The sequence below is a fragment of the Carcharodon carcharias genome, chromosome 12, assembly GCF_017639515.1.
Source record: "Carcharodon carcharias isolate sCarCar2 chromosome 12, sCarCar2.pri, whole genome shotgun sequence".
NCBI lineage: Eukaryota > Metazoa > Chordata > Chondrichthyes > Lamniformes > Lamnidae > Carcharodon > Carcharodon carcharias.
In genome coordinates this window covers 125,402,018-125,422,663 of record NC_054478.1, presented here as the reverse complement: position 1 = coordinate 125,422,663, position 20,646 = coordinate 125,402,018, and positions in this window count along the sequence as shown.

The following is a 20,646-nucleotide window of genomic DNA, read 5'->3' as shown; positions in this document are numbered from 1 at the left end:
GCACTTTTACAAATTACAGTTAATTCAGTCTCTGATTTACGATATCTAGTCCCGTGTGTCAGGCCTGTCATTTCTTGATTGGACTCATTGATTTAAAGTTGAAGTGAGGGCTTGTGAAGTAAAGGGATTACAGCAGGTTGCAAGGTTTTTTATAGTTGAATAATTTGGAGGGTGGTTGTCACGTGAATTTTGAAACTGGAACAGGATTACCTTTCTTATGTACTTCCTATGCTTGATGACTTGTAGCTAGTTTGAAGCTGGTTCTCAGATTGGCTGACAACTGATGGATCTTCTGGATCCTAGGGTGCCATCACTGAAACCAGCTTTGATCCATTTGGTTAACACAGCTTAGACCCACCCAATCTAATTTGGATGAGGGAGGCCATCATGATGTAATAGGAAGTTGATAGTGGCCATTTGCGTTTCAATCTTCCCTTTTGTCCAGTATGAAAATGGAGATAGGCAATCTAGAAAATCCCCAGTCTTTAGGTTGTCAGCCCATCCTTAATGAGATGTGTGAATTCAACAAATGGTTATGAGGTACCCTCACCTAAGTCCATATTTAATTAGATATTTGCTAGAGACTTGATTCTGTCTCTAATCCAAATGCTAAAAGCCATCTGATTTGTGGCATCTTAACAGCTTGTTGGTGTCCAATTTTTAAAAGTATTGACTGAAAGCTTATAATGTGACATGCCTCTATTAGACATGATGATGTTTTTAACCTGTTTTAACAGCTGAGGTTGTGGGTTGGTTGGAGAGCTTACACAAGTCTCAATTGTTGAGCTGGCAAACTTTGAGATGAGAATATTTGCCTAAGAAGTCGGCAGAGAGGCCAGGTGTACCATGTTTTTTCAAAACCTTCCAAGACTTACTTCCTCATTTCAGATACAGATGACTCCTCTCAAATAACATGGCCTTCTTCCATCCTGATGGCATTGCCTGGTTTCACTAATCCACTACAGCTCAACAAGTTTTTTTCAAAGCATTCTGATAAATTTAGTCAAGCTCTTAAGTTTGGTTGTTATATCAAAACTTATTCTTACAGTCCACCCTCAAGTGCCTGTGCACACAAACATTGGGTCACAGTTACACTGACTCGTTCCATGTTTTCTGAAACAACCTGACCCATTTTTGCTGTATTTTTTTCCTTCATTCTTTCATGGGATGTGGGTGTCGCTGGCAAGGTCAGCATTGGTTGAGTTCTGCAGTGCATCACACTGCTGCCACCATGCATCAGTGGTCAAGGATGTGAATGTGGATGGGGTGCCAATCAAGCGGGCTACTATGTCCTGGATGGTGTCGAGCTTCTTGAGTGTTGTTGGAGCTGCACTCATTCAGTCAAGTGGAGAGTAATCCATCATACTCTTGACTTGTTCTTTGTAGATGGAATTGTGAAATTGATGGCAGTGATCAGAGAGCCTAAGCTGTCAGTCAAAGAATGTTTCCTCTGGGGAGCACGTGTTCTATTACTCTAATAGATTTATGGGCTTTCAACCAAAACTATATAATGAGACTTAGCAATGTTTGTTGACACAAGTATGTTGTCTCAAGTGTTTGTGGTTTTTGAAACTTCAAAGGGCCTGGATGATGATTGACACTTTTATTAGCTTACCATCCAGTCTTTTTTACCATAGGAGAAAGCGTTCAATGGATTACTTTTTTAGAGCTTTTTTCAAGGAGGTGGGTGGGATTGTGTGGTTACATAGATGGGTCCTGGTGAGTGGAGGGTGAAGGGGGCATGAGGGATGGAGGGCCTTTTTTTCACTGAGACAAATTTCCATGGCACCAAAGAGGGCCTTTTAAACAGCCCACTTCAGTACCCGACAGCTCCTGTGGATGCCTCCACACTTCTCTGGTCGGCTGGCCCAACTCCAGCTTGCACCCAGGCCCCAGCAATGAGGGACGTATCTTTACAGTCTAATTAGAGCCAAGTGTTTTGAAAAATTCATATTGTATTTTTACCAGGCAGTTTAGCGAACATAACTTCAAGGCTGAAGCTTATCTTTTGTGATGCTCTCCACTGCCTTTAGTTGTACAGGTAAATTTTGGTCAAAATAATCCATGCAAGCATCATTAACTTAAAATGTAATTCAGTTTTTATATCCCAATTCTGGGTACAGAATCTTAAATTGACATGAATACTCAACAATCACATTCAAACTTTGATGTTTTTATGCAATTGCAATATGCCAGAGGCTATATCTGCAGCTTGTTTCCTCACAGGAGGCAAGAGCACCATGAAATAAACATGCAGAGTTATCTTTAAATGAATATATTGGTTTCAGTCAGCAAGTCGACAGGAAAATACTTTAAAGTAGAAGCAATTCCCCTGCAGACAGATCCACCTGATAGCTCTGGGCATTAGGATTTATCTGCTGGTTTCAACACATCTCTATTTTGTGATGCTATTTCCCTCTCCATTCACCTGAGCAGCATATGTACCTGGTGACCACCCACTGTCCCTAATTGGACAGCGCTCCTGGAGATTGCTTTTTAATTAGCCTGATCTCTCTCCACTTACTCTTCCGGGTTCCCATTCCCAAATTTCTCCCAATATGGGTTCAGCACACTAGCAGCAAGATTCAGCCCCATGAGCCACATCCTGCCAATTAGAGCACCTGCCCATTATTTCACAAGATGTGGGCATTGCTGGCTAGGCCAGCATTTATTGACCATCCTTAATTGCTTTTGACAAGATGATGGTGTGCTGCGGTCTTGTACTGCTGCAGTCCGTGTGATGTAGTAAACCCACAGTACTGTTAGGAAGGGAGTTTCCAGGATTTTGACCCAGCAACAGTGAAGGAACAGCATAATTCCAGGTCAGGATGGTGTGTGGCTTGGAGGGGGTTTTCCAGGTGGTGGTGTTCTCATATGTGCGCTGCCCTTGTCCTCCTAGGTGATAGAGGTAGTAGGTTTTGAAGGTGCTGTTGAAGGAGCTTTGCTAAGTTGCTGCAGTGCAACTTGTAGATGGTACTCACTGCTGCCACTGTGTCAGAGATGGAGGGAGTGAATGTTGAAGGTGGCCAATCAAGCAGGTTGCTTTGTCCTGGATGGTGTCAAGCTTCTGGAGTGTTGATAGAGCTGCACTCATCTAGGCAAGTGGGGAGTATCCCATCACACTCCTGACTTGTGCCTTGTAGATGGTGGATAGGCTTTGGGGAATCAGGAGGTCATTTACTCACTGTAAAATTCCCTGCTTCTGACTTGCTCTTGCAGTCACTGGCCACTGCTCTTGTGATCACTGGCCAGTCCAGTTCATTTTCTGGTCAATGGTAACCCACAGGATGTTGATAGTTGGGGGTTCAGCAATGGTAATGTCATTGAATGTCAAGGGAAGATGATTAGATTCTCTTTTTTTGGAGATGGTCATTGCCTGACACTTGTGTGGCACGAATGCTGCCACTTACCAGCTCAAGCCAAATGTCATCCAGCTCCTGCTGCATATGGAGACGGACTGCTTCAGTAGCTGAGGAGTCAAGAATGTTGCTGAACATTGTGCATTAATCAATGAACACTCCCACTTCTGACCTTATGATTGAGGGAGAGTCATTGATACAGCAGCTGAAGATGATTGATCCTAGGACACTATGCTGAGGAATTCCTGCAGCATTGTCCTGGGACTGAGATCATTGACCTGCAACAACACAGTCATCTTCCTTTGCTAGGTATGACTCCAACCAGTGGAGAGCTTTCCCCCTGATTCCCTTTGACTCTGGTTTTGCTGGGGCTCCTTGGTGCAACACTCTGTCAAATACTGTCTTGATGTCACAGTCACTCTGACCTTGCTTTCGACACTGTCAAATACTGTCTTGATGTCACAGACAGTCACTCTGACCTTGCCTTTTGAGTTCAGTAATTTTGTCCATGTTTGGACCAAGATTGTAATGAGATCAGGGGTTCAGTGGCCCTGGCGGAACCAAAACTGAGCATCAGTGAGCAGGTTACTGCTGAGTGAATGCCGCTTTATAGCATTGTCAATAACCTGCTTCCTTGCTGATGATTACCAGTAAATACGAAAATATGAATTTACAAGCAGGAGTACTCATTCAGCTCCTTGAGCCTGCTCTGCCATTCAATAAGACCATAGCTGATTTGATCCACATTCCCACCAACCCTCAATATCCTTTGACTGTCTTGTTAGTCGAGAATCTATCTACCTCTGCCTCCACTGCTTTCTGGAGAAGAGAGTTCCAAAGACTCTCAAACCTTTGAGAGAAAAAAAGTCGTCCTCATCTCAGTCTTAAATGGGAGACTTTGTATTTTTAAATGGTATCCTCTAGTTCTAGTCTCTCCCACAAGGGGAAACATCCTTTCAGCATCCACTTTGTCAAAACCCCTCAGGATCTTCTGTTTCAGTAAGATTGCTTCTCATTGTTCTAAACTCCAATTGGTACAGGCCCAGCCTGTCTAGCCTTTCCTCATCAAATAACACCCCCCTGCCCAAGCCCAGGTACCAGTCAAGTGAGCCTTCTCTGAACTGTTTCTAACGCATTTATATCCTTTCTTAAATAAGACCAAAACTGTACACTGCACTCCAGATGTGGTCTCACCAACTGTAGCAAAACAACCTTTATATTCCATTCCTCTTGCAACATTCCATTTGCCTTCCTAATCACTTGCTGTACCTGCCTGCTAACCTTTTGAGATTCAAGATCTCCACAGAGCTCTGCAATCATTCTTCATTTAAATAATATGATGCTTTTTTTATTCTTCCTGCCAAAGTGGACATTTTCCCACATGATACTCCATCTGCCAATTTTTTTCCCAGTCAACCTGTCCATAACCCTTTGCAGGCTCCTTATGTTCTCTTCATAACTTAGTTTCCCACCTATCTTTGTGTCGTCAGCAAATTTAGCAACCATACATTCAGTCCCTTCTTCCAACTCATTGATATAAATTCTAAATAGATGAGGCCCCAGCACTGATTCTGGCGACACTCCACTTGTCACATCTTGCCAACCCGAAATGATCCAATTATGCCTGCTCTCTGTTTCTTGTTAGCTAACCAATCCTCTATCCATGCTAATAGGTTACTCCCTACACCATGAGCTCTTATTTTGCATAGTGACATTTGATGTGACACCTTGTCAAATGCCTTTTGGAAATCTATGTACAGCACATTCACAAATTCCCCTTTATCCACTTGTTACTTCCTCAAAAAACTTAGTCAAACGTGATTTCCTTTTCACAAAGCCAAGTTGACTCTGCCTGATTACATTGAGATTTTCTAAGTGCCCTGCTATAACATCCTTAATAATAGACTTCAGTGTTTTACCTATGACAGATGTTAGGTTTGCTGGCCTGTATTCCCTGTTTTCTGTCTCCCTCCTTTCTTGAATAGAGTCACATTTGCTATTTTCCAATCTGATGGGACCTTTCCAGAATCCAGGGAATTTTGGAAAATTAAAACCAACATGTCTATTTCAGGGGCCGCTCCTTTAAGACCCTAGGATGAAGTTCAAGATCTGGGTGCTTGTCAGCTTTTAGTTCTAATAATTTTCTCAATACCCTTTCCCTAATGATAGGGCAGGTTTTTCCAATCGGCGAGTGGGGGCGGGGCATGCCAAACTATTAAGGCCATTAAAAAATCAATTAACGTGAATGATGCCATTAAGGTTGGTGGGCAGGCCAGGAGTCCAGGTGGGCCTCGGAAAAAGCATGAAACCTCATCCATGGGCGGGATGAGGTTCCGTGAGGGTCTTTAAATTTTTATGAAAGGTTTCAATAAAAGTTACGGACATGTCACATGAGGGGATATGGCAGGGAAATTTTTCAAGCCTCTTTATTTCAAGTTTTACATTGGAGACGATCTCCCTGAAGCAGCAATTTGCCTCAGGGAGATCTGTGCGCTCTTTTGCACACATGCGTGAAAGAGCGTACTCCAGGCTGAGGGAATCTTCCCCCCGCCTGCACAGGGAGCATATAGCGCTTCCTGGTGCATGTCATGCTGGGTGGGCTTTAATTGGTCTGCCCACTTAAAATGGCTGCGCGCCCCCGACTGGGAGCGCCGATCGGAGACCCACCCGCCAGTGCCCGCTCTGCCCCCCCCCACCCCCGACAGAGGGAAAACGTTGGCCATAGTAATTGTTTTAAGTTCGTCCCACCCTTACACCTCCTGATTCACACTTATTTCTGTGATATTGTTTGTATCCTCTATGGTGAAAAAAGATGCAAAATATTTGTCCAGTTTGTCCGCCATTTCTTTCCATTATTAATTCCCCAGACTCTCTCTGGAGGGCCAATGTTCACTTTATTTTTTTCCTTTCTAAATAGCAGCAGAAACTCATTATTTGCTTTTATATTCCTTTGTTTTTATATTTATTACATATATTTCTTTCTCTTTGTTCTAATTTCTCCTTCCTTTTTAATCTTTTAGTAATTCTTAGCTGTTTTTTATGTTCTGTCCAATCTTCTGACCTGCCATTCATCTTTGCAGTATTATACGGTCTTTCTTTCAATTTTATACTATCTTTAACTTCTTTAGTTAGCTGTGGATGGTCTGTTCTTCTCTTAAGAGTCTTAATGCCAATCTGGGACAATTCTGCTCAAAAGTGCGGTAGCAGGTGGGTAAAACGATGTTTTACCCACCGACCGTGATGGTGTGTTTTCATGCCATATTGTCCCAAACCTGCCATATTATTTATGCACCCCTGGAAAACATGCTGTTTCCAGGGTGGGCTGGCTCCAATTCGCCTGCCACACCGTCACCTCGCCGCTTCATCACACACGTACTACATTTAAATTACAGCCGCGCTCAGTGTTTCCATCCCAGGACTGCAGTAAAAAAGACATCGCTCCGAAAGGCAAGAAGATTGCAGCCATTGAGTGTCCTATGGAGGCCGTGGAGGCCCGCTCTGATGTCCTCTACTCTGGCTCTGGCTGTAGGAGCAGCAGCAACATTACCACTACAGCTTGGTAGGCGATGGCAGTGGTGACCAGTGCCAATGCTGCACAGAAGAGGTTAGCCATCCAATGCAGATAGAGGATAAACGATCACATTTGTGCAGCCAGGATATGGCAACCATCTCAGCACTCTAAACTCATCACACATTCACTGGCATATCACTCAAAGCCAGCTCAAGGGACATCACCACCCATTCTCACACATATACCCTCACATGCCCATCTGGCCTCATCACCTCTGCAGCCTGCCTCCTCAGCCTTCACCATCTTGAGGCCACTTGCACAGATCAACATGTGCCCCCACACACACCCTGGGTTACCTTCCTTCCCTAGTAAAGCCCTTGTCCTGCAACCTCTTCCCTTGCCTGAGGTCACTTCTATCACTCTGCCAAGCAAGCCCTAGCTCTGCAGCCTTTGAAAAGCCACCCACATTTGGCTGATCTGGTGGGTAGAGACCTACCCGTGAGCACACCCTAAAAGTGATGTGGTGCTGACTGTGAAGCTTGGTGCTGATGACTGCGAGTGTTGACCAAAGCAAGGTAGGCTAACAAACCTTGAAGTCCCAAGTGAGGTGCAGCCTGCCAGGTGCACATTGCTGTTGTGAAACAAGTCAGCGTGTTTTCCCGCCGACATGGACGGACAACCAGCAGGGGAGGGCGGGGAACGATTCCAGTGGGCAGGCCTAATAATGATATGCCGATGTATTACAATGAAGTTGCTGACGTCTGATGGCAGGGAATGCGGCCTGCCGTTGGTGGGCTGAGTAGACAATTGTGAACGGGTTTTATGCTGTCATGAAACCGATTGCACCATATTTTCCACTCATGCCACCGAACATGCCTGGCACCGGCAGGTAGAGAAAATCCTTGCCTTCCAATAGACAGATGTGGTGGTAATTGGCAGGGTTGGATTTGTCCTGCTTTTTGTGGACACGACTTAGCTGGATAATTTTCCACGTTGGTGGATAGATGCCAGTGTTGTAGCTGTACCGGAACAGCTCAGCTAGGGCACAGCTAGTTCGGAAGCACAAGCCTTCAGTATTATTGCCAGAATGTTGTCAGGACCAATAGCCTTTGCAGTATCCAATGCCTTCAGCCATTTCTTGATATTACATGAAGTGAATCGAATTGGCTGAAGACTGACACCTGTGATGCTGGGGACCGCCAGAGGATCCTGAGATGGATCATCCACTCGGCACTTCTGGCTGAAGATGGTTGCAAATGCTTCAGCTTTTTCATTTGCACTGATGTGCTGGACTCCCACATCACTGAGGATGGGAATATTTGTGGAGACTTCTCCGCTTAGTTGTTTATTTGTCCACCACCATTCACGACTGGGTGTGGCAGGACAACAAAGCTTAGATCTGATCTGTTAGTTGTGGGATCACTTAGCTCTGTCCATTGCATGTTCATTCTGGTATTTGGCATACACGTAGTCCTGTGTTGTAGCTTCACCAGGTTGCCACCTCATTTTTAGATATGCCTGATGTTGTTCCTGGCATGCCCTCCTGCATTCTCCATTGAACCATGGTTGTTCCCCCTGCTTGATGGTCATGGTAGAGTGGGAGATATGCCAGGCCATGAGTTTATAGATTGTGGTTGAGTACAATTCTGCTTCTGCTAATGGCCCACAGCACCTAATGGATGCCTAGTTTTGAGCTGCTAGATCTGTTTGAAATTCAAACTATTTAGCACTGTGATAATGTCACCGAACACAATGGAGGGTATCCTTAATGTAAAGACAGGACTTCATCTCCACAAGGATTGTCCAGTGGTCACCCCTACCAATATGTCATGGAAAGGTGCATTTGCGACAGGTAAATTGGGGAGGATGAAGTCATGTAGCTTTTTCCCTCTTGTTGGTTCCCTCAACCACCTACCACAGACCCAGTCTAGCAGCTATGTCCTTTAGGACTCTGCCAGCTCAGTCAGTATTGGTGCTACTGAGCCACTCTTGGTAATGGACATTGAAGTCCCCCATCCAGAGTACATTCTGTGCTCTTGCCACCCTCAATGCTTCCTCTAAATGGTATTCAACCTGGAGAAGTACTGATTCATCAGCTGACAGGGCGGTAGGTGGTAATTAGCAGGAGGTTTCTTTGCCCATGTTTGAGCTGATGCCCTGAGACTTCAAGGGGTCCAGAGTCAATGTTGAGGACCCCCAGGGCAATTCTATCCCAACTGTATACCACTGTGCCACCACCTCTGGTGGGTCCAATCAGCCAGTGAGGCAGGTCATATCCAGGGATGGTGATGGTGGTGTCTGGGACATTGTAAGGTATGATTCAGTGAATAGGACTGTCAGACTGTTGTTTAAATAGTCTGTGGGACAGCTCTCCCAGTTTTGGCACAAACCCTCAGATGTTAGTAAGGAGGCTTTACAGTGTCGAAGGGGCTGGTTGTGACATCGTTTCAGTGCCGAGGTCAATACCGGTTCATCAATCCAATCTCATTCCTTTTAGACTTAGTAGCGATTTGATACAACTTGAGTGGAACAAACTACAAAGAGCATTTAAGAGTGAATGACATTGCTGTGGGTCTGGAGTCAAATGTAGGCCAGACCAGGTAGGAATAGCAGATTTCTTTCCCTAAAGGCAATTAGTGAACCGGATGGGTTTTTTGGTATGGTTTCATGGGAACATTATTGGGACTAGCTTTTAATTAGATTTTTATTAATTGAATTTAAATTCCAGCAGCTGCTGTGGTGGGATTTGAACCCATGTACCCATGTACCCAGAGCATTAGCCTGGGCCTCTGGATTACTGGTCCAATGACGTTATCATTGCACGTTTGCCTCCCCTATCCCTACTCTCTGTCTCATGCTGCTCAGCCAACCTCCTAACCAGGTCAACTAAAGTGGGAAATTTCAGAATATCAGGGCTGTATCCTACAGCGATCGACAAAAGGCTTGCACTGATATAGTGCTTTTCAGGGCCTCTTAAAGTGCTTTACAACCAATGACAGGCACTGGATGGATTTTACACAGGGATAGACAGCTATCTAGAGGGCAGAAATAAATTACACAATTGTAATTTTTCAACTGGAAAGGACAATTCTGGATTATGGATAACTTGGGAAATTGACTAATGCACCTGTAATTTCCCCGTCTACTTTAATACTCAGGAGTAGAAGCATTCAGGTCCAGTAGACTTGTACACCTCAAGACCCATTATTTTCTTTGTTTTTTTTTAATATACATTGTATTGAGTAACTACTTCTCTGTGACTTATTTTTAGGTTCTCATGTACTGCTGGTATTTACTCCTTGCTCTGTTGTGAAAATGAATGCAGAGAACTCATTTAACAAATCTTCATTTCTTTATTACCCATTATCTTGTCACCTGCATTCATCCTCAAAGGGCACTCACTTTATTTTACCATATGTATAAAAGTGTTAATTTAAATACCCCTATCACGTGTATTTTTTTTTTCATTTTTTTGCATGTTATTACTTCTTTGAGTCATTTTGTTGCTTTTTATAGCTCTTCCAGTCTGTTTGATTTTCACCCTTTCCTTGCATTTGTGTAAACTTTTTAGCTTGCTACTGTTCCTTGCTTCTTCTATTGATCATGATTTCTTAGTGGAGTTTCTCCTTTTCGGGGTACGTTCTGGCTTTATATCTTATCAAATATTTCTTTGAATACTTCGCACTGTTATTTTCCTTATTACAAAATCTTGTTAGTTATATAACTCAGATCAATAATAACTAGAATAAGTGATCTCTTTCTGGCCACTACTCCTTATGTATATTTTTGGTGGATGGAAGGGGTGAGAAAGATCAATCTAGTAACGGATTGTTTGGGCTTTGAAACACAGCAAAGTGGTGATGATATTGTAATGAAGTACCTGCTGAGTCTTGTAGTATTCTGATCAGTAATTTGAGTTTTGAGAAAAACTCCCAGCATTTATCCAATGCATCAAATCCATCAGATGCTGGGATGTAGCTGATGCAGTCCAAAAGGCTTGATAAATCGAAACAACCCCAAAGGTGCAATAAATTCCAAGCATGACCAAAAAACACAGTTACTAATATACTTATGCATCTAATGTTCAGATATAGGCTCCTTCATGAAGTTTTGTGCCTGAGACATAGTGTAGGCACCACATCCTGGATTGGGCTTAATATCACTGGTGATGTCCATAGGCTGAAATACTTCTAAGTTCCGAGATCTGCTACCCATCTCCACATATGCAGACAGATGTGATGTGCATTGGCACACTGGGATTGAGTTGCCTATGTTTCTCTCCTGTACTAAATGCTTTGCCTGTCTTGGCTTGCCCGAAATCTAGCAACATCATTTGTGAGAGATGACTGAGCTGATATGATGACCCTATCCGTCAAGGAATCCATTTAACCCACAAAGATCAGTAATCTCAGTTTCCCCTCTGCTCTCTGTCAGTGACAAGACACAAAGACAGTTCTTAAAAACAAAAAACTGCGGATGCTGGAAATCCAAAACAAAAACAGAAATACCTGCAAAAACTCAGCAGGTCTGGCAGCATTGGCGGAGAAGAGCACAGCAGGTCTGGCCAATGCTGCCAGACCTGCTGAGTTTTTCCAGGTATTTCTGTTTTTGTTTTGTTGTTGACAAAGACAGTTCTTGGTGGGTGAAATATGTTTTGCATAGGAACAGGAGTAGGCCAATAGCCTGCTCTGCCATTCAATTAGATCATGGTTGATCATCTACATCAACACCACTTTCCTGCATTACCTCCATATTCCTTGATGTCATTAGGTTCCAGAAATCCAACAATTTCTATTTTGAACATGCTCAATGATTGAGCTTCTGCAGCCCTCTGGGGTACAGCATTCCAAAGATTCACCATCGTCTGAGTGAAGGAATTCCTTCTCATTTCAGTCTACCCCTTATCCTGAGATTATGTCCCCTGGTTTTGGATTCACCAGTCAGGGGAAACATGTGAGGCAAAATGTTCCAAGCCCGCTGGCGGCGGGAGTGATAGGTGGCGTGCATAGAAAATATGGCGGACCCACTTCATGACGGCATGAAGGCAGGTCACAATCGTCTGCTGAGTCCACCTACGGCGGGCCGCATTTCCCACCATTGATTAGCGGGGAGCTAATTGTAATACATTAGCATATAATTAAAAGGCCATCCCTCCAGGCTCTTGGAACCCCATCGCATCATCCATCCACGTTGGTGGGAAAGCACACTAACATGTTTCACAACAGCACGCAAGCGATGTGCACTTGGTGGCCTTCACTTTGGTGAAGGGGTGGGGAGGTGTCTGGGGGCAAGTGTTGGCCAGCCTCAGAGGCGACTGCTGAGGGGGGGGTGGTCAACTGCTGCCCTGGCACTGCATCCCGCGCACAGGCAATCGAGGTGAGGGGGCAGGGTAAGCAAGGGGACTGGCCACGCATGAGAGACACCTGTATAAACTGACCATGCCTCTGCAACTGAGACAGATCAAGTGCAGCCACAGTGATATGATTAGGTTCAGGCTCCTAGCCTGCCCCCCCCATGCAAGCATCGCGGAGGCACCAAAGGGCCACCGAGCGCTCCAGACCTTACCCCACCCCCCCGAGCCCCCGGCACAGACTTCAATCCTCCACCACTTTATTGGACCACAGAGCCGTTGGACTGCACGCATTGTACAATCTCCTTGCCAACACTGGCCATGTAGTAGTCACTGCTGAAGGTGCTCACAGCCCCTTGCAATCTCAGCATCCTGGTTTGGGCCAGTGTTCCCCATGTTGCAGGTTGACAGGGCAGCCACGCAGTGCACTCATCTCTGGCCATTCAAGGGGTGACCAGCGCGGTCTGGGAACCATTAAGAGGTGGTCACACAGGGCCAGGAAAGGTGCTAAGTCCAGCCATATAACCACGTCTCTCTCTCTCTTTCATGCTGCAGGAGGACCACGTCAGGATCATGGATCCTGGTGACCTAGCTGTATGCCTGATGGCCGACAGAGACCGTAGAAGACTGAGGAGGGAGCGACTGAGGCATCTGGCCGCACAAAGGCAGGAGCAGCAACCTCATGAAGAAGGGACAGCAGGGGCTCCCCATATGCTGCTCAGGAGCGACAGCGAGCCGTGGCTGGTCGGCGCCTAGTGACACCCAGAGTCTATAAATACCACCTGCCATTCCTGCAGATGACTGAGAACCAGTGTCGCCAACGACTGCGCTTGCTCAGGGACCTGGTGGCTCACATCTGCCACTTTACTGCAGGACTTGGCATCAAGGGGACATGGAGGCATCCACTGCCAGTGGCTGTGAAAGTGACCATGGTGCTCAATTTCTGTGCCAGTGGCTCCTTTCAGGGCTCCACAGGTGACCCCTGTGGAATATCACGATCTGCCCCCCCACAAACGCATCCATGAGGCCATCTTCTCCATAGCTAACAACTTAGTGCATTTCGGCCAGGACTAGGACAGCCAGGATGTAAGGGCCATTGGATTTGCCCTGATCTTGGGATTCCCACAAGTGCAGGGTGCGATTGACTGCACACCAGGTCTCCATCGCTACATCCTGAGTCACTTGCAGATCCCTGCAGTCTTCCAAGGTCCACAGAGGCTGCAGGATTGACTCTTTAGGGACAAGGGCTACACGTAGAGGCTGTGGCCACGGGTGATAATACCCGTGCGGTGGCCTCAGGCTGCAGCAGAGCAACATGATAATAAGGCTCATGCAGCAGCTCACAAAATGGTGGAGCAGACCATCGGGATGCTGAAGATGAGGTTCCGGTGCCTGCACCAGCCTGGTGGAGCCCTGCAATACAGTCCGCAGGGGGTGTCACACATCATCGTCGTCTGCTGCGCCCTTTACAACCTGGTACTGCAACAGGGCGAGGAGCTGGCTGAGGAGGAGATGGAGGAGCTGCATGTCTCCTCCGATGAGGAGGACACTGACGGAGATGAGGGTGAGGGGGTCCTTGGTGGTGACGATGATGGGGATCAGGCTCTTGCACTAGCTAGACGAGGCAGGCGCGCTCGCCAGGCCCTCATAGCTGCCAGATTTGTGGAGGATGATGACGACATGCAGTGAGGTGTCCCTGTAGATCCTCATGTTGCAGTTGTGAATGCTTGATTCCATTTGGCTTATCTCAGCACCAATACCCTCTGAGAGAATGCTCCTATCATGGAGATGCAGTGCAGGCCCTAATAGTCCCTCAATCACAGGAGGATGATGACAACATGCAGCGAGGACATTCCAGAGATCTTCACATGGCTTCTGAGAATGTCTGACTCCTGTCTGGCTGAAGGCAGCTCACTTGCGCTCCATGATCAGGGCCATCTCAGAGATGGTCTCAGCTGCATCTCATTGCTGCTGCAGTTGGGAGTTGGGTGTGATGCTGGTTGTTGCTCTGGCTGCTGTTTTGCTGCTGCTGTGGATTGCTACTGTGAACTGCAAGGCAAGAACAGAGAAATATTTCTCCCAGGGAGCTTTCCTATCAGCTGAGAGAGAGGAAGAACACTGCTGAGAAGGGGAGGAGAGCTGCTGCATTTGGAGGAGGCCTACAGCCAGAAGCCTCAGGCTTTGGGCCTAGCCCCATCTGGAGGGAGGAGAAGGCTAGGAGGGAGGAAATTATCTCTAGAACAAAGAACTGTTGTAATATCAAGAGGTGAACGTTTGAACCTGAAGGGGGGGAGGGGAGAAGATTTCTCTCCAGCGGATTATTGTACTGACAGGGGGTTAATACCCGGTGGGGTGCGGCTGTATTTGTGGACTTTCTTTTCGACATCTTGTGACCATCTGTGCCCACTCCACCCTTCCACCTTCGTTTCGAGACGGGCAAGCTGGGGCTGCTTCCTGAAGAATACCACCTGTCTGAAAGACTGTGTGCTGGGCTGTTCTAGCTCCCCGGACAAAGACTCGCCAAAGACATCTTGTGTGAAGACATCCTTTGTGAAGGAACTACTTCCCCACCAACCACCTCCCCCACCCACCCACGCCCCCATCCACCACCTACCCACGAGTGGCACCTGATAACCCTGTGCCGTTCCATCCTCCTTGCTGCGCCTTCCTCTCTCTCCCTACCCTCCTCTCTGACCTTTATCATTTGGGGAGTATGGTTCCCACCCTTGTCTCTCTATTATATGGATAACAATACCTTTTTTGGGTGGGTGTGGCTCTGGTAGCCCATGGCTACACCATCTCCGGTGGTGGCAGGGCCATCGAAAACCACCTATGCGGGGGCGGTGGCTTCTCCATCTCCTGCCGCTCCCGTAGCCCCGTCACCTTTTCATCTAGTGACCAGGGAGCTTGGAGTTAAGAGCTATACCCACCCTGATATGTCTATTGAGGTCTGCGTAAAGGCAATGGCCGTGGTGGTCAGCCCCTCAGCCATTGTCACGGCCTCCAAGATGTTCGGTAAAGCCGTATTTTTCCTGAAGAGCGAGGAGGCTGGCCCTGGAAAAGGGGCTCACTGTGGGCGGGACCTTTCTGGCGGTGGACCCCCTTGAGGCCACCACCGTGAAGCTCATAATTTCGAATGTCCCGCCCTTTGTTCCCAGTAGGCTCCTCCCCCCCACCTCCATCAGCTGGGGGAGGTTAGGTCGGGGATTGCGCTGATCCCGCTCGGCCTCAGGGGTGCGGCCCTCCGACACATGTACTCCTTCCGGCGCCAGGTTTTCGTCCGCCTGGCCCAAGAGGAGGGTGTGGAGGGGGCCCTTAATCTGGAGTTCGAGGGGGCCGCCTACAGCATCTTTTGGACTACGGTTGGCGTGCGTTGCCACGCTTGCAAGGATGTGGGGCATATCTGAAAGAACTGCCCTGCATCCAAGGCTGCCAATGTCACTCAGACTGGCACAACTGCTCCTCCCCCCCACCACCACTCCATCATCCTCCCCACAAGCGGAGTTACCACCGCCATCCCAGCTGCCGGCGAGGCAGGGTGACAGCTCCCGCGCCATAAGAAGGTGCAGAGGAAGAACCACCACCTGGAGGCAGCCCCCCAAACCCACCCTGATCCAAAAACCCCTGAAGACTCCAGCTCGAGGGAGGAAGAAATCATCTGGCCCCGGTGACATGTCCGCGCATGCTCCCAGGCCCATGTGCGCCTCAGCGCCATGTGCTGGGCTCAGCGGCGTCCCCACGCAGGTTCCCGGGTCCGGTGGTGGTGGGGCGCATAACCCCGAGCCGGTGGTCTTGCTAAAAAGGGTGGACCTGCCCAAACCCCAGAGGGCGGAGCGTCAGAGAGGACTGGAAGAGGCAGCAGGGGCCTCACAGATGGAGGTCTCCCCAGCCCCCAGCCTTTCATGGAAGAGAGGTCAACCCCTCAGAGGGGGAGGACCTTCTGACTCGGGAGGTTGGATGAAGAGGTGGGGGCATCTCCGCCCCATAAGTCCTCGGTCTGCCTTCTGGGGGTAGCCCAAACCCTTGTTCCCTCACTGTAGTACCCTGAGCAGGACCCCTCGGGGATCTGTGAGGGTATCGCCCTTGCAGCGGTGCCCCAACCTGACCCACCTTGTACGCCCAAGATGCCATCTGACCCGCCAGGGGACTGCAGCTGTTCCTTCATGGCCCCAACAACTGGGTCATTGGGTGGCAGTGGCATGGTGGGCCTCCCCACTCCATCTCAGCCTTTGGCACTGGGCGCTACTGCTCTGGGCTCAGAACCTTTTCCGGATTCGCCTGAGCGGTCAACATCAACGGCAGCAGGGACACACAGCGCAGATTCAGGACTTCTCGGTCCTCAGGGATGGGCATTGTGCGGTGTGCTTCCTGCAGGAAACCCATACCATTCCGGGAGACAAAGCTATGTGACTCCTGGAGTGACAAGGCAGGGTCTACATGAGTCGTCTAGCCTCCAATTCTGGCTGGGTGGCTATCTTGTTGGCCCCACATTTTCAGCCGGAGATCTTGCGGGTCAAGGAGCCAGTGCCAGGCCGGTTGCTACACCTTACTGTGCGCCTAGGGGTCATGGCGCTTCACTTTGTGAATGTGTACCCTCCCCTGAGTGTGCAACAGCAGGCGAGCTTCTTTGAGAAGTGTCCACTCATCTGAGCTCCATCAACGCGGGCAAGTGCATCATCCTCGGGGTGGGAGTGGGTGGATTTCAACTGCACCCTCATGGCCCGGGACCATCACGGTGTGAGTAAGTTGCAGGACCTGGTCGGGTCCTTCGACTTGGTGGACGCCTGACAACATCCTATCCTGACTCCAGCGTTTTCACTTTCGTGTCACCTGGAGTCAGAGCATCCAGACTCGACCGCCTTTACGTTTCCAAGGCGTTCGTGTCCTGCGTTCCGTCAACTTCTATGCAGCAGGTGCCCAGCACGGGCCACTGTCTGGTGTGGGTGGAGCTCGTTCCGTTCTGCACTGGGACGGGGTCCACGTACTGGCACTTTAACAACCTGCTGCTGGAGGACAGGCGGTTCCTGGACTCGTTCCATCATTTCTGGGCCAGCTGGAGAAAGAAGTGGGGAGGCTTCCCCTCCTTCAGGCTATGGTGAGACGTGGACAAGGCTCACATCCTTTAGCACAGTGCAGAGGAGTTTCCTGTATGGGCTGCTGCTGCACACCCTTCACTTCCTTGCCCATGCCCACGCCCTGGACACGCCTTTGTCGTCCAGCAGCGGAGGTACCCAGTGGGGGGCCCTCTATGGGGGTGTCCTCCCACTTTCCATCGGGGACCTGGGGTGGAGGGTGTTGGGGTGTTGCACGCAGCTGTCCTATACAACCGTAGGTTGTGCCAGTTCACAGACTCCCAGGATACCTGCATCTTTTGCAACCTTGTGGAGTCCATGCACCATGTCAATGTTAATTGTTGTAGACTGCATCTGAAAAGCCTTGGGGGAGAAAGGGTGTGTGTGTAGTTTAAAATCTTGCCACCACCCCAACCCCTCCTCGCTTCAGCCGAGTCTGAGTCCAGGTAGCTGGTGCTGCCTGGTGAAAAAGAACAGGGCGCATCTGCTGTGTTCCAAGCAGTACTGGCTGCCTGGTGAAGACATCGCTGTCTCACTACAGGAAAAATGTCAAGGCCCCCAGCCACGCTCCAATCCACCGTTTGACACCCACCTACCCCTTACTCTTTCCCTCCTATGTCTCTCTGTCCTTTATCCATCTCCCTCCTCTCTTTCTGTCATCCTGGAGGGGGAGGTTGTACCATCCTTTCCCCCTCTCCCGGGTTGGGATATTGTTAACTATAGTCCTCGGAGTGGGTGTGGCTCAGCCCCTATGGCTGTGACGGGGTTGACGGTAGTCCGGCCTTCCCGGGTGACTGTGGAGGCAGTGCTGATACTGGTGGCGGGGCCCCCCAAGAAATCCTATGCAGGTGCAGCTGCTTCTGTGGCCCTGTCACCCTTCCGCCTCCTCACCAAGCCCTGGGGGTGAAGAGCTACACCCACCCCGAAATGACAATCAAGACCTGCATTAAGACGATGGTTGGGGTCGTCGGCCCCTCGGCCATTGTCACAGCCTAGAAAATATACGGCAAAGCCATAATTTTCTTGAGGTCTGAGTGGATGGTGGACCTGGCCCCAGAAAATGGGCTCACTGTGGGTGGGGCATTTCTGGAGGATGACCCTTTGGAGGCCACTGCCTAGAGGATCATCATTTCCAAGTCCCGCCCTTTGTCCCCAGAGGGCTCCTCCTCCCCCATCTCCATCAACAGGGGGAGGTTAGGTCAGGGGTTGCATCGATCCCGCTTGACCTCAAGGACGCGGCCCTCTGACACATGTACTCCTTCCGGCGCCAGGTTTTCATCTGCCTGGCCTGAGAGGAGTGCATGGAGGAGGCCTTTAATCTGGAATTCGAGAGGGCCGCCTACAGGGTCTTTTGGACTGCAGATGGTGTGCGGTGCCACGCTTGCAAGGAGGTGGGGCACATTCATAAGAATGCCCTGCCTCTAAGGTCACTAGCAGCATCCAGGCGGCCACACTGGCATCGCTGCTCCATCTTTCTCCCTGTAATGGGAGGTGCCACTGGCAGCCACTGCTATCTTGGCTGCTGGCGAGGCAGGGGGAATGCCCCTGTGCCATAAGAAAGGAGGAAGACCCGCCCAGATCGGTTCTTACCCTGTTGAAGTTGGCTTTCCCCCAGTTAATTATTCTTCCTTTGGATTGTTCTTTGTCCCTTTCCATAGTCAGCCTAAACCTTATGTTACAATGATCACTGTAAGATATACAACTTCAGCATAAAATGATGTTATAATAGCCATGCTACAAGTTTAACATGACTGGGATCTAAATATTCCAGGCCTTCAGAAAGCAGGATGCCAACTCTCTGGCGGGCAATGTTGTGGCGAGTTCTGATGCAGAGGATTCAGATGAGGATTTTGATAGGGTGACATACAGGAAAAGACTGATGGACATACTCACCAAAATGCATGGTGCATTGGCAGACCTGTCAGAGAGTCTGTTGTCAGTGTAAAGGAGCATGAACGAGTCTGGTTTCAGTTCGGCACAGTGTTTCATATGGAGCTTGGAGCCCATCCTTTCCAGTGTGGAAATGGTGGCCAACTCCATGAAAGCACTTAGAGGCTCAGCCATGATGCAGCATTTGGCTGCTGCTGACTCAGCTTCCACCACAACACAGACAGAGGACATCTAATGTCTCAGTGTTGAAGTGGAAACTCAAGCTAAGGGCATGAGATCTCTACTGGTTGTCATGCAATCCCAGTTTGTTGCCAAGCAGGCTCAGACTGCTGCCATTGAGGTGCTCGAAGAGGCTTGCAGGGTTTCACAACATTCCAGCAATCTGCGCTCCAGCAGATTACTAGGATTGCCGAGGCATTGTTCCAGGGGTGAGGGGTGTTGGTAGTGGCTCCATGATGCATAAACCTGCTGTCCTCTCTCAGGATGACTGCAGTTGCCTGACAGCCAGCCAGCGCAGACTGTTGCCACTCATGTCGAGCTGGTACAACTTGAAGCCAGACCATTAAAGGCCCATACTTCTTGAGGGTGCCCCGCAAGGACATCTGCAGTCTCCACCACTGAAAGACAGCAGTCTACCACCAGCCATACTGCAGTCACTGGGGTAGCACTGACCAGGACCACTAACACAGGCAAAGGCACCTGTAAGACAGTCACTAAGGGAATGCATAAGGCTCAATAGTTGAGTATTGTATGTATTACTGAAAATATTGTTGGATAAAGTTGATATGGATTGGCTGTTTTGTGATGTCTTTTATTTCAGGGCTTGTCAAGAGAGCACCGTGGTGGTCTGGAGCAGAGGGATGGAAAGGTGGGGAACTGTGATGCAATAATGATCTGGGGATCACTTTAGGGGTGTCAGATCCTGATTAGACTCCCACTGGCAGCCTGTTCAAGAGTGATGTTGCTACAGCTGCCTCCTCTGCCTCTTCCTTTACCTTCTCTTGAGATAGTTGCTGAAGACCTGTTGGCTAGAGTCACATCCCCATGATTCTGAGGTCTTTGTGCTCCTCTAATTCTGGCCTTTTGTGTATCCCAGCTTTTCTTTGCCCCATAATTAACAGCCCTGCCTTCAGCTACCTTGGCTTAAACTTTAGAATTACCTCCCTAAACCTCTCTGCCTTTTGACGCCCCTTTTTGCCATAAAGCCTAACTCTTTGACCAAATTCTGTCAGCCCGCTAATATTTTCTTCGGTTTTGTTAATTTATGTCTGAATACGCTTCTGTAAAGTGTCCTGTGGCACTTTCCTAGGTTGAAGATACAATCTAAATGCAGATTGTTGTATATCTAAAGGTGTCTCTGAATTAGCTATTGCATGATCTGGAGCGTATGACCGTCATGACAAATCATGAGACATGCTCGTGAATACTGGAGGGCTCCCCCAGAGTGATCCAGGCAGCAGAATC